This window comes from Pristiophorus japonicus, chromosome 10 (genome assembly GCF_044704955.1).
Source record: "Pristiophorus japonicus isolate sPriJap1 chromosome 10, sPriJap1.hap1, whole genome shotgun sequence".
NCBI lineage: Eukaryota > Metazoa > Chordata > Chondrichthyes > Pristiophoridae > Pristiophorus > Pristiophorus japonicus.
In genome coordinates this window covers 22543623-22555884 of record NC_091986.1, presented here as the reverse complement: position 1 = coordinate 22555884, position 12262 = coordinate 22543623, and the positions used below count along the sequence as shown (strand labels likewise).

The following is a 12262-nucleotide window of genomic DNA, read 5'->3' as shown; positions in this document are numbered from 1 at the left end:
GATGTGTAAATAGATAAGGCCGAGGGAATGTGAAAATATGGGAGAGATGGAAAACATAGGGGTAAAGAATAAAACAAACAAGTTTTCGGTTTCTTCATGTGCACTATTTCATTTTAAGACACTGTGTACATCTCAAGACAAAAAATTGTTCCTTTGATTTATCCTGGAGAGGTGAGTTTCAGTCATATTATTGACATGCGGCAGTTTGGGGCAGTTTTCATTGTGGCAGAAGGTAAGGAACAACAGAAATAGCAAATTTGCTTGCAGCGTAACGCCATAAACTTAAGCTCATCCAAAACTCTGCTGCCTGTGTCCTAACTCGTACCAAGTTCCATTCACCCATCACCCCTGTATTCGCTGTCCTACATTGGCTCCCGGTTGAGCAACACCCCAATTTTAAAATCCCTCCATGACCAGTGCCCTTCCCAATCTCTGTAATCTCCTCCAGCCCAACAACCCTCCGCTATATCTGCGCTCCTCCAATTCTGGCCTGTTGCACATCCCCCATTTTAATTGCTCCAACTTTGACAGCTATGCTTTCAGCTCTGGAATTCCCTCCCTAAATTTCTCCCAGTCTTTCCTCCTATAAGACGCTTCTTAAAAGCTACCTCTTTGACCAAGCTTTTAGTCATCTGCCCCAACATCTCATGTGGCGTGGTGTTAAATTTTATTTGATAACACTCCTGTGAAGCACTTTCGCACTTTTTACTATGTTAAAGGCGCTATATAAATGGAAATTTTGATGAATCATGACAGTTATACTTTGCTAAATATAAACAAACAAAATGCAGTCACAACAAAAACATTACTGGTATAATGACTGTTAACAGTGCATAAGTATCAGTATTATGCTTTCCTTCAAAATCAAATTATGCTCTCCTTCAAAATCAAATTAAATGACCATTTTGGAGGGAAGGTGATAGCTTTGCCGTTATTGATTTGGTTTCTATGGCAATATCTAGGTGTACCAATAAATTGAGCCGGAAACCTTTAATGCACAAGGTCACACTCATGATGATGCCCTGTTGAGTGAAGTCTGAGTTTAGCTGAACTGTGATGGGAAAGTCGATCATTGGACCACAGCAAGGGAGGAAAAATGGAGTCAGCTAAGCTGCCCTTGGATACAATCAACACCAGTATCCACAGGAGGTACAGGAAAAGCCTACCTTTCCACCTGGAGAGTGCTATATGACTCAGAGACTAGAGGTGAGAATCACGTATATAAAATAATGGCTCAGAATTTGATGGTAAAATAACAGCGAGTTTAATGTACATGCCGTTTAGTGTATAAATAATCTAGCATTTGCAAGTTGGCACAAATTACTGACCTCACGGAAACAGCAGCTTGCCGTTAACCTCCATGAGTTTCAAGAAATTGCTGCATTTGCATAGTAAATATGAATTAAACTTGCCGCAAAATTAGGGCTCGTCCTCAACGATGCAAGGACCCTTTTAAATGATAATATTTCTGTTCCTGCAATGCCACTCAACCTCTCTGGCCCAGAAAGGGAACAATTGAAATATGTGGAGTCTCATGCATGCAGGTAGTAAATTGTTCTTGAGATTTTTTAATTTGATCTTATTTTCCCTGTCTTTTTTTCTCTCAACCAGTGCTTTCTTTCTCTTGGTTTCTCTGTGTCCGATTTGACTCTAATTCGCCCCATTTCCTTCGGCATCATTCCTTGGTTTCTTTCTACTATCCTTAGATCTTATTGGTTAAGGAGATAAGACTATTGGTCCCATAGTTCACGAAGGTCCCAGCTGTCTTGTTGACCTCGCCGCTCCTTTATCAGCTTGCAGTTCCAGCAATTTGCAGTGCAAAAGATTTGAGGTGATGGGTCAGGAAAAATATCCAACGGGGCATTCCGTGAGATGTGTCGCTCCAGCAAATTCTGGGCCAATATATGCATATATTTAGCACAAGGGAAAATAAACACTATATATAAATTGGCACCTGATCATGGAACAGACAGCATGCTGTAATAAATTAGGTTTCAGTTTTTTAAAAAAAATATGTAAACTGCTGCCTCTCAGAATCAACCTGTCATCTGCTCCACTAAAGAAACCTTATTGTTTCAGTATTTATTAAAAATCGTGGCACTCAACATTGGTTAGAACCTTTGCAGTTGCAAATGAACAACAGAATTCTCCAGATAATACTCTATAGACAGAAGGAAGGTCATCCAGTGAGCATTATACACTTAGTGATGTTTATTTCTCAATTTCAATAATATTGTTTAACACGGTTACCACCGTAAAATGGAAAGTAAGTTAGACAAGTCTGGTGAGACGACATTTAATTAATTTTATTTTATTTGAGCACACATTAAAACAAACATATCCACTTAGCCCTAATAAGGCGATATATGGGGATGTAAATCTCACAGCGAAAATGTGCTCATTATCCAAGACAGAAGTGATCTATGAGTTAATGACAGAACAGTCACTACTGATGCCTACCAGCACTTCATACTTCCAATTTCTGGTAATTAAGTCATGACATCCTTGTTAGGATCTCTAATTGCAGCTAGCTAATTAAACCAACTGACATTTTGTGCTGAAATGAGGGCTGAGGGAAGTCGGAATAGTGGGGATTTTAAGCACGAGTTTTAATTATGACTTCCCCTGAACAATCAGATAGTACTAGTTGAAATCCATGTAAAACACAAGCACAGGTACAGTACAATGAAAGCCTTTTAATAGGAACAAGCTTGCGGTGAGCAAAACATTTCTTTTGTCCAATGGTTTCTAAGCAAACAGCACTATTGGCAAGTTTATTAAACAGCATGGATCAAAGAATAAATTAGCTGATGTCTGTAGCTTTGCTAGATCACAAGAGGATGAAAATCACCCTGACATTATCCAGTTAATATGTCCAAGATCTTTCACCAGGGTTGGTAAACAAAAAGGAGGGAAATCCTTATTAGTCAGGAAATTGTGTTGGGGAAATTGATGGGATTGAAGGCCGATAAATCCCCAGGGCCTGATGGACTGCATCCCAGAGTACTTAAGGAGGTGGCCTTGGAAATAGCGGATGCATTGACAGTCATTTTCCAACATTCCATTGACTCTGGATCAGTTCCTCTCGAGTGGAGGGTAACCAATGTAACCCCACTTTTTAAAAAAGGAGGGAAGAGAGAAAACAGGGAATTATAGACCGGGCAGCCTGACCTCAGTAGTGGGTAAAATGATGGAATCAATTATTAAGGATGCCATAGCAGCAGATTTTGAAAGAGGTGACATGATAGGTCCAAGTCATCATGGATTTGTGAAAGAAAAATCCTGCTTGACAAATCTTCTGGAATTTTTTGAGGATGTTTCCAGTAGAGTGGACAAGGGAGAACCAGTTGATGTGGTGTATTTGGACTTTCAGAAGGCTTTCGACAAGGTCCCACACAAGAGATTAATGTGCAAAGTTAAAGCACATGGGATTGGGGGTAGTGTGCTGACATGGATTGAGAACTGGTTGTCAGACAGGAAGCAAAGAGTAGGAGTAAATGGGTACTTTTCAGAATGGCAGGCAGTGACTAGTGGGGTACCGCAAGGTTCTGTGCTGGGGCCCCAGCTGTTTACATTGTACATTAATGATTTAGACGAGGGGATTAAATGTAGTATCTCCAAATTTGCGGATGACACTAAGTTGGGTGGCAGTGTGAGCTGCGAGGAGGATGCTATGAGGCTGCAGAGTGACTTGGATAGGTTAGGTGAGTGGGCAAATGCATGGCAGATGAAGTATAATGTGGATAAATGTGAGGTTATCCACTTTGGTGGTAAAAACAAAGACAGACTATTATCTGAATGGTGACAGATTAGGAAAAGGGGAGGTGCAACGAGACCTGGGTGTCATGGTACATCAGTCATTGAAGGTTGGCATGCAGGTACAGCAGGCGGTTAAGAAAGCAAATGGCATGTTGGCCTTCATAGCAAGGGGATTTGAGTACAGGGGCAAGGAGGTGTTGCTACAGTTGTACAGGGCCTTGGTGAGGCCACACCTGGAGTATTGTGTACAGTTTTGGTCTCCTAACTTGAGGAAGGACATTCTTGCTATTGAGGGAGTGCAGCGAAGGTTCACCAGACTGATTCCCGGGATGGCGGGACTGACATATCAAGAAAGACTGGATCAACTGGGCTTGTAATCACTGGAGTTCAGAAGAATGAAACGTTTAAAATTCTGATGGGTTTAGACAGGTTAGATGCAGGAAGAATGTTCCCAATGTTGGGGGAAGTCCAGAACCAGTCTAAGGATAAGGGGCAAGCCATTTAGGACCGAGATGAGGATAAACTTCTTCACCCAGAGAGTGGTGAACCTGGGGAATTCTCTACCACAGAAAGTTGTTGAGGCCAATTCACTAAATATATTCAAAAAGGAGTTCGATGTAGTCCTTACTATTGGGGGATCAAGGGGTATGGCGAGAAAGCAGGAATGGGGTACTGAAGTTGCATGTTCAGCCATGAACTCATTGAATGGCAGTGCAGGCTCGAAGGGCCGAATGGCTTACTCCTGCACCTATTTTCTATGGTTCTATGTTTACAGTGATGTCATGTGATATTGCATCATTTAAAAAATATTTTAGAAAGTCCTAAGTGTTGAACACGGAATAATTATATAAAACTGAAGGATAAAACACCTCTGGAAAAGATTTGCATACACCAAGTGAACATATTCGAGGCAAATAAAGTTATAAGTAACTAATTTGCATGAACCAACAGTAAGCAGGCACTCCGGTGCTCATTTGTAATGATTTATTGTAACAAACCAAAGTTTTTATATTAAACAAAGGCACCAAGATCCAACCAATTTCAGCACCAGGAACCACTCAGCACCATCTGTGGCAATCCGCCATTTTTATTTATTTAATTTTTTAAAACTTTATTTTCCATATACACAGCTTGGTGGTGTCCTGCATATGTACCAATTATCCCTCTGGTATGCAGTCAATACAGATGTCTTTGTACAAGAAGTTTACATGCTCTATGACATGGTGCATTAGAGACCACGTTAGAATACAGGTTTTATAATAAAGGTCACAGAGGGATACAGTTCTACATATTAAGGCAATGAATGTTAAATGATGGGACCATGGTCATTCGTAATTAGGGTGTGGTGAGGTGTAGGACTTGGCTGAGCCATGGTACCACAGTCGCGAGTAAAACCATTACTTATCCAATCGCACTCAGCATCTCCAGCAATAGCTTCTCTTCCCGCCCCCACAGCCCCAAAGGATCTATCCTTAGCACCCTCGTCTTCCTCATTTACATGCTTCCCATTGGCAACACCATTGAAAGATACGGTTTCAGGTTTCACATATACACTGAAAAGACCTTACTCGACATCCATCATTTTTGTCGATCTTTCCACTGCTTTTGTGTTGTCGGATTGCTCATTCTCTCTCTTTCGCCCCCCCACCCGCCTCGCCCCCAGCATTCCTGGATAAGCCACAATTTCCTCCAGTTAAACATTCGGGAGACCAAAGCCCATCACAAACTCCAAACCCTCACCACCAAATCTAACTCCCTCTTTCCGCCCAGTTGATTGAACCAACGCATATAATTTCAGCATTCCTTTTGACCCCAGTCTGAGCACCTGATCAATGTCTTTTCCATCACCAAGATCGCCTACTTCTAACTCCATAAAATTGCCCATCTCTGCCTGTGTCTCAGCCCACCTGCAGCTGAAAACTTCATCCATGCTCCTGTCACCCCCAAACTTGATTATTCTTCTAAATTCTCTCATTTTCAGCTCATCCAAAACTTAGCTGCACGTATCCTATCCTGCACGAAGTTCCACTCTCCCACCATCCATGTCCTCGTTGACTAACATTGGCTCCTGGACCACCACTGCTTCAAAGGTAAAATGTCATCATCTTGCTTAAATCCCTTAATTGCCACGCACCTCTCTATATCCAAGTTTCTCCAGCCCTACAAACCTCCGAGAATGTTCCTCCAACTCGGGCCTCGCGCACTCCTTCCACCTCACCATTGGTGGTCGTACCTTCAGATGTCGAGGCCCTCTGCTCTAGAATTCCCTCCCTAAACCTCTGCCAATGTCCCATCCTTTAAGAACTTCTTTAATAAGTCACCCTTCCAAATACCACCTTCTTTGGCATGGCATCGATTTTTATCTGATGATTCTGTGAAGCACTTTGGGAAGTTTTTCTATATTGAAGGTTTTATATAAATGCAAGTTGTTTTTGTTGTTCTAAATCGATTTACATACTTGATGTATCACATGGACCTGGAAAGAGTAACATTTTGTAAAATTATCTAATTGTCTTATGAAATAGAATGATATTTATGTTGCTATCCAATTGTGTTGAAAACCTGAACACTGTCTCAGAGCAGCGACACTTTGCTCACAATGCAATAGACCTGGCACAGCCATCTTTTGAGCTTCTATTCTCGGTTAGTGACCCAACTTATTTACTACTTTATTTTTGTTTTTAAATAAACATTTCGTTTCAGCTCTGCCACTGGACAATCGTCAGGATTCTAGCTCTTTGTATAAAAATAGTTCTTTTGACTTTGTGCTCCAGTAGGGAACCTTATCTGCCAAAATCTTATATAAGAAATTACAGAGCCAGAGGAGTGGGACGGAAGCTGGACAGTGGTAAACAGGAGTCGCTGTGCCCACTGAAAATCTCTCCTTTCCAGAACAGAGGCCAGTAGCATTAAACATCAACTTGAAGGACTTTGGACAAGGATTCACAGTTGGCCCAACTGGCTATTCTGGAGCAGCATGGAGGGTAGGTGGGTTAGTGAAGTGACTCCAGGCTTGGGTTGAGGCCTGACGTGTCCTACCCTCCCTTTGCTTAGTGGATCACATGACTTGTCGCATCGCTGCCTCCACAACTTTGATTCGTTCTCACTTTCCCAGTAACTACACTTCAAAAGTACTTCATTGGTTGTGACATCCGGAGGTTGAAAAGGGCACGGCATCAATGCAAGTTCTTGTTTTCTTTCTCCCAATTTTGCTTCTAGTCCAAGTTCTTGTTCAAGATCGGGATGCCTTCGTTGGGGCTATACCAGGAGCAATAGCAGGAACAGGTTTCCCATCAATGGCTCCTCACCCCTCGGTCATGTGTTGCAAGATGTACAGCAGGAGTACAATCCATGAATCCCTGCAGACTACATCTGTTTTTGTTCTGGGGGGGGGGGGGGGGGGGGGAGATCATTTTCCTGGCCTCTCCTTTTCCCTGAAGCTCCTATGGAAAACAAAATATTTTTAGAGCTCCTATGGGGCAAAATAATAATTGATTCTGCACTACTTGGGTCGACTGGTGCTGATTGCTGCCACAATACTCCCATTAACTAATCAGGAGCCATTAAATAACTGGTGGCCTGACAGGGGTCGTTCAAAAATATATATATATTGGGCGAGAGTTTCCCTAACCTGTTTTTCTGGCGCCCTCACCCCGAGGTGCACCGTTTTTGTCCGCCTCCAAGCGCGCCGAAAAGAGACGTCGGTATTCTGGCCGTTTCCCAGCCTCTCTTCGATCGTGGTGCAGCGTGGCCCAATGGATTGGGGGGTGGAACTAGTGCTGGGACCTCTGCACATGCGCGCTAGAGTCTGCACGCATGTGCAGTAGCTCCTGGCAGGCCGAATCTGTGAGTGCGCGCTGCAGGCTGTGTGGGAGGGGCCCGAAGCACGCCGTCCCTAGCCCTGGCCAAATGGGCTCCCTCATCGGCGGCCCGCTGCGTTCCCTAAGGTAGGACTTCCATTTTTATTTGGTATTTATTGATTGATTTCAGTGCTTTAGGTGCAGGGCTCCTTCTATTTTATTTGTTAATTCATTGCTTATTACTTTGTGCTTTGTTTGGTGCTTGGTGGTGCTTGAAATGTAGCTACTTGTGCTGATTCCTTAACTCTAGGTAAGGTTTTTCTGGGCGGACAGAAGTGGCAACATACGCTGCCCTAAGTTAGTTTGGAGCAACTATTTGCTGGCCAAACGCCTAAAACTGGCGTAAGTGGCTGGGAACGCCCCCTTTTGAAAAAAAAACTAACTCACTTACACTGGTGCAAAGTAAATGGCCAGAATTGCAACTAAAAAGATAGTCCATAAAAATCACGTTGCTCCAAAAAAAAGGAGCAACTCCAGAAGAAACTTGGGCCCATGGGTTTTTTTTTTAAAAAAGCATCCAAGCAATGTTGGAGAAGCTCTCCCACTTCAGGACAGAGAACATTAAATACATCCAAAATAGATATGATCTCAGTACAAGATAAAATATGGACACAAAAGTAAAATACAGCAGATGCTGGAAATCTGAAATAAAAACAGAAAATTCTGGAAACACTCAGATCAGGCAGCACCTGTGGCGAAAGAAACAAAGTTAGCGGTTCAGTTCGATAACTTTTTGTCAGAACTGGAAAAAGTTAGAGATATAGCAGGTTTTAAGCAAGTGCAGGGAAAGGGGAGGGGAAGGGAGAAAAGAACAAAAGGGAAGGTCTGTGATAGGGTGGCAAGGAGGAGAGATTAAATGACAAATGATATGATCGTAGAAGGCAAAAGGAAAGGCTAATGGGACAAAAGATAGGTTGAGATAAAGTGTAAATGGCAATAGCAGAATTATCAACAGCTGCCGTCTGGAAAAAATAGGGACAGAGGTCATCATCTGAAATTGTTGAACTTGAGGTTGAGTCCCGAAAGCTGTAAAGTGCCTCATCAAAAGATGAGGTGCTGTTCCTTGAGCTTGCACTGAGCTTCAGTGGAACAGTGTTGGAGGCCAAGGACAGAGTGGTCAGAGAGGGAGTGGAGCAGAGAATTAGTGACATGTGACCAGAATTTAAAGGAGACTGCATCGTGAGCAGTGAATACAGTATACTAAATTGAAGCAAGTACAATTAAATCACATTCACCTGGAAGGGCTATTTGTGGCCCTGAACAGTGGGAAAGGAGGAGGTAAAAGGGCAAGTGTTTCATCTCCTGCACTTGCACAGGAAGGTGCCGTGGGAAGGGGAGAGGGTGTTAGGGATTATTGAGGAGTTGACCAGCATACCAGAGGAAACGGTCCCTTTGGGATGCTGAAAGGGTAGGGAAAGATGTGACTGGTGGTGGGATTATGCTGGAGGTGGCGGAAATTACAGAATGACCCACTGAATGTGGAGGCTGGTGGGGTGGAGAGGGAGGTTAAGAAGGGGTGAGAGCAGAAGTGCGGGAAACAGAATGAACACAGACAAGGGCTCAGTCAACCACGGTAGAGGGAAATCTTGGTTGAGGATAAAGGAAGACATATACGGAAGCACTAGTATGGAAGGTGGCATCATTGGAACAGATGCGACGGAGAAACTGGGAAATGGAAGAGTCCTTCCAGGAGGCGGGGAGGGACGAGATTCAACACCGCCTCCAGTGCGCCAGTACAGCCTTCGGAAAAGTGTGATTGAAGACCAGGCCCTCAAATCTGCCAACAAGTTCATTGTCTACAGGGCTGTAGTAATACACGCCCTCCTGTATGGCTCAGAGACATGAACCATGTACAGTAGACACCTCAAGTCGCTGGAGAAATACCACCAACGATGTCTCCATAAGATCCTGAAAATCCCCTGGGATGACAGACACCCCAATATTAGCGTCCTTGACCAGGCCAACATCCCCAGCATTGAAGCACTGGCCACACTTGATCAGCTCCACTGGACAGGCCAAATTGTTCGCATGCCAGACACGAGACTCCCAAAGCAAGCACGCTACTTGGAACTCCTTCATGGCAAACAAGCCAAAGGTGGCAGAGGAAAGGTTACAAGGACACCCTCAAAGCCTCCCTGATAAAGTGCAATATTCCCACTGACACCTGGGAATCCCTGGCCAAAGACTGTCCTAAGTGGAGGAAGTGCATCCGGGAGGGCGCTGAGCACCTCTAGTCGCATCGCCGAGAGCATGCAAAAATCAAGCGCAGGCAGCGGAAAGAGCGTGCGACAAACCTGCCCCACCCACCCTTCTCCTCAATGACTATCTGTCCCACCTGTGACGGGGACCGTGGTTCTCGTATTGGACTGTTCAGCCACCTAAGAACTCATTTTTAAGAGTGGAAGCAAGTCTTCCTCAATTCCGAGGGACTGCCTATGATGATGGGAGTCAGTGGGCTTATAGTGAATGTGTGTCAATCGCCTATCCCCAGACACGGAGACAGAGAAGTCGACAAAGAGAAGAGTTGGAGATGGACCATGTGAAGGCAAGGGAAGCGTGGAAATTGGAAGCAAATTTAATAAAATTTTCCAGTTCAGGAAATTGCACCAATATAGTCATCAATGTACTGAAAAAAAGTGAGGGAGGAGGCCGGAGTAGGAATGGAACAAGGAATGTTTAACATATCTGACGAATATATCGCAAGATATGTTATATTGCTAACATTTCCCAGTTCTGACGAAAGGTCATTGACCTGAAATGTTAACTCTTTCTCTCCCCACAGATGCTACCTGACCTGCTGAGTATTTCCAGCATCTTCTGCTTTTATTAGAAGATAAAATATAGCAGCTATTGGTTATGTGGCTCTGTGTCAAATTTCGTTTGATGACCTTGGGGCTTTTTATTATGTTAAAAGCACCATATAAATGCAAGTTGTTGTATCATATCGAGAGACTTTTAATGTTAAAAACACCCATGAGCGCCACCTCCAGACTTTACATGTAGTGCAGGTAATTATAATGCATTTTCAATGAAATACGCACCCATGTAACCAATTTAATATATTATAAATAGATGGGGAGCCAAGTGAAAACCAAAGTGTCAGCACACAAACATCAGGTTTGCCCTCATTGGTAGTAAGATTAGTGCTGTGTGTTTCTTTTTATTAAATATAAGGAGACAACACTTCAAACAAATTAATGAACCTTGCTGTAAATTGTCCGATACGTTTTTTAGTGCAGTTGGACATAATGGTTGTGAATAATTCCCTCATGAGGTTTATGATTTGAACCTGTTTTGTCTGGTAGAACCTTAACTTTGCAAGCCAAATCAGGATTTCTGCTTAGTATTATTAATCAATAGCATTTTAATTTACTGTGAGCTCCAAAATCCTGGAAAAGCACCAAGTAAAGTGCCAAATACAAGATTTTCACATGGAGGGAGCAAGCCCAAAGATCCCAGTAGAAATGTATCTCGCGCCAATAGTACATACGTACCCCGCAGAAATTTCTGAATGCACCACTGCTTCAAATGGCACTTTTGAATGGTTCCATTTTTTTCCTCTGCTTTACAAATGATTGAATGTTGCAAGTATATGCATAAATAGAGGTATTCAGATACAAGCTCATTCAGCTTTCATATAACAAATGACTTCCCATGACGTCCACCGATATTCAGGACTACGTTGAGTCATCAACTTCTGCTACTTTTCAAGGTAGGAATGAAGTGGGACAGATTTTGCGTGGGATTTTTGATGGCGACCTGGGAGCGCTGTGGAACCCCCTAAAGCCGGCAGTGAAATCACGTGATCTGACGAAAATGTAAGCTTTTCTGCACTAATATCACTCCCCACCAAATGTTAAGCCTTGTTGGAATAGGTGTAACTGGGGTTTTTAAACAGCTTGCTGACTGATAAACAACTGCTCTGACCTTAAAAAACTAATTTTATATTGGCAGAATGTCAAATTTCCTCATGATAGAAATTACTAGATTAAACAATTTTTTATTTTTAAAAAGTATGTTCATGATATTGCAGCTTCTATCTTAACGCTATATGTATGGCCCAATCTTAATTTCACTCCAACATTTTTGAAATGTGCAGATAATCAGTTCTATTTTATTTCCTGGTTTGCTGTCTGAGAGAATTCATGTACATGATTGGCCGTTTAGATAGCTTGACGACATTATTGCCGTATTATGCGAGAAATGCTACAATAAATTCACAGTGCAACAATAAATTGCACGTTGAGAAAGGTAAAGTTCTCACCACAGTATATTGAAAATATTGTGTGTCTATCTGGCCCTTCCTCCTCCGAACCACCTGCACGTGATATCTGTGGGCAGCTTTCTTAGGGTTCAGGAGCGATCGCCTTCGCTTCACCGCGAATCGCAAATTATGGGCCACTGCTTTGTAACGTTACTCCTCCCACCATCTTCCTGCAAGTTCTACAATAGGATGATATAAATAGTTCAATAAGTATTGCAAGTGGGAATATAAGTTGTGAGGAGGATGCAAAGAGGCTTCAAGGGGATATAGACAGGCTAAGTGAGTGGACAAGAACATGGCAAATAGAACAGAATGTGGAGAAATGTGAAGTTATCCATTTTGGCTGCAAAAATAGAAAAGCAGAGTATCTTTTTTATAA

At 42.8% G+C, this 12262-nt stretch overlaps 1 long non-coding RNA gene across 1 annotated transcript in view; it reads right to left on the bottom strand.

Moving 5' to 3' along the window:
* Positions 1-1868: 1868 nt before the first annotated feature.
* The window catches only part of LOC139274696 (uncharacterized), a 31649-nt gene continuing 21255 nt past the window's right edge, over positions 1869-12262 (bottom strand). Inside the window, exon 3 of the long non-coding RNA XR_011595570.1 lies at positions 1869-1892. This is a non-coding gene — a long non-coding RNA (uncharacterized lncRNA). The remainder of the gene's footprint in view (positions 1893-12262) is intronic.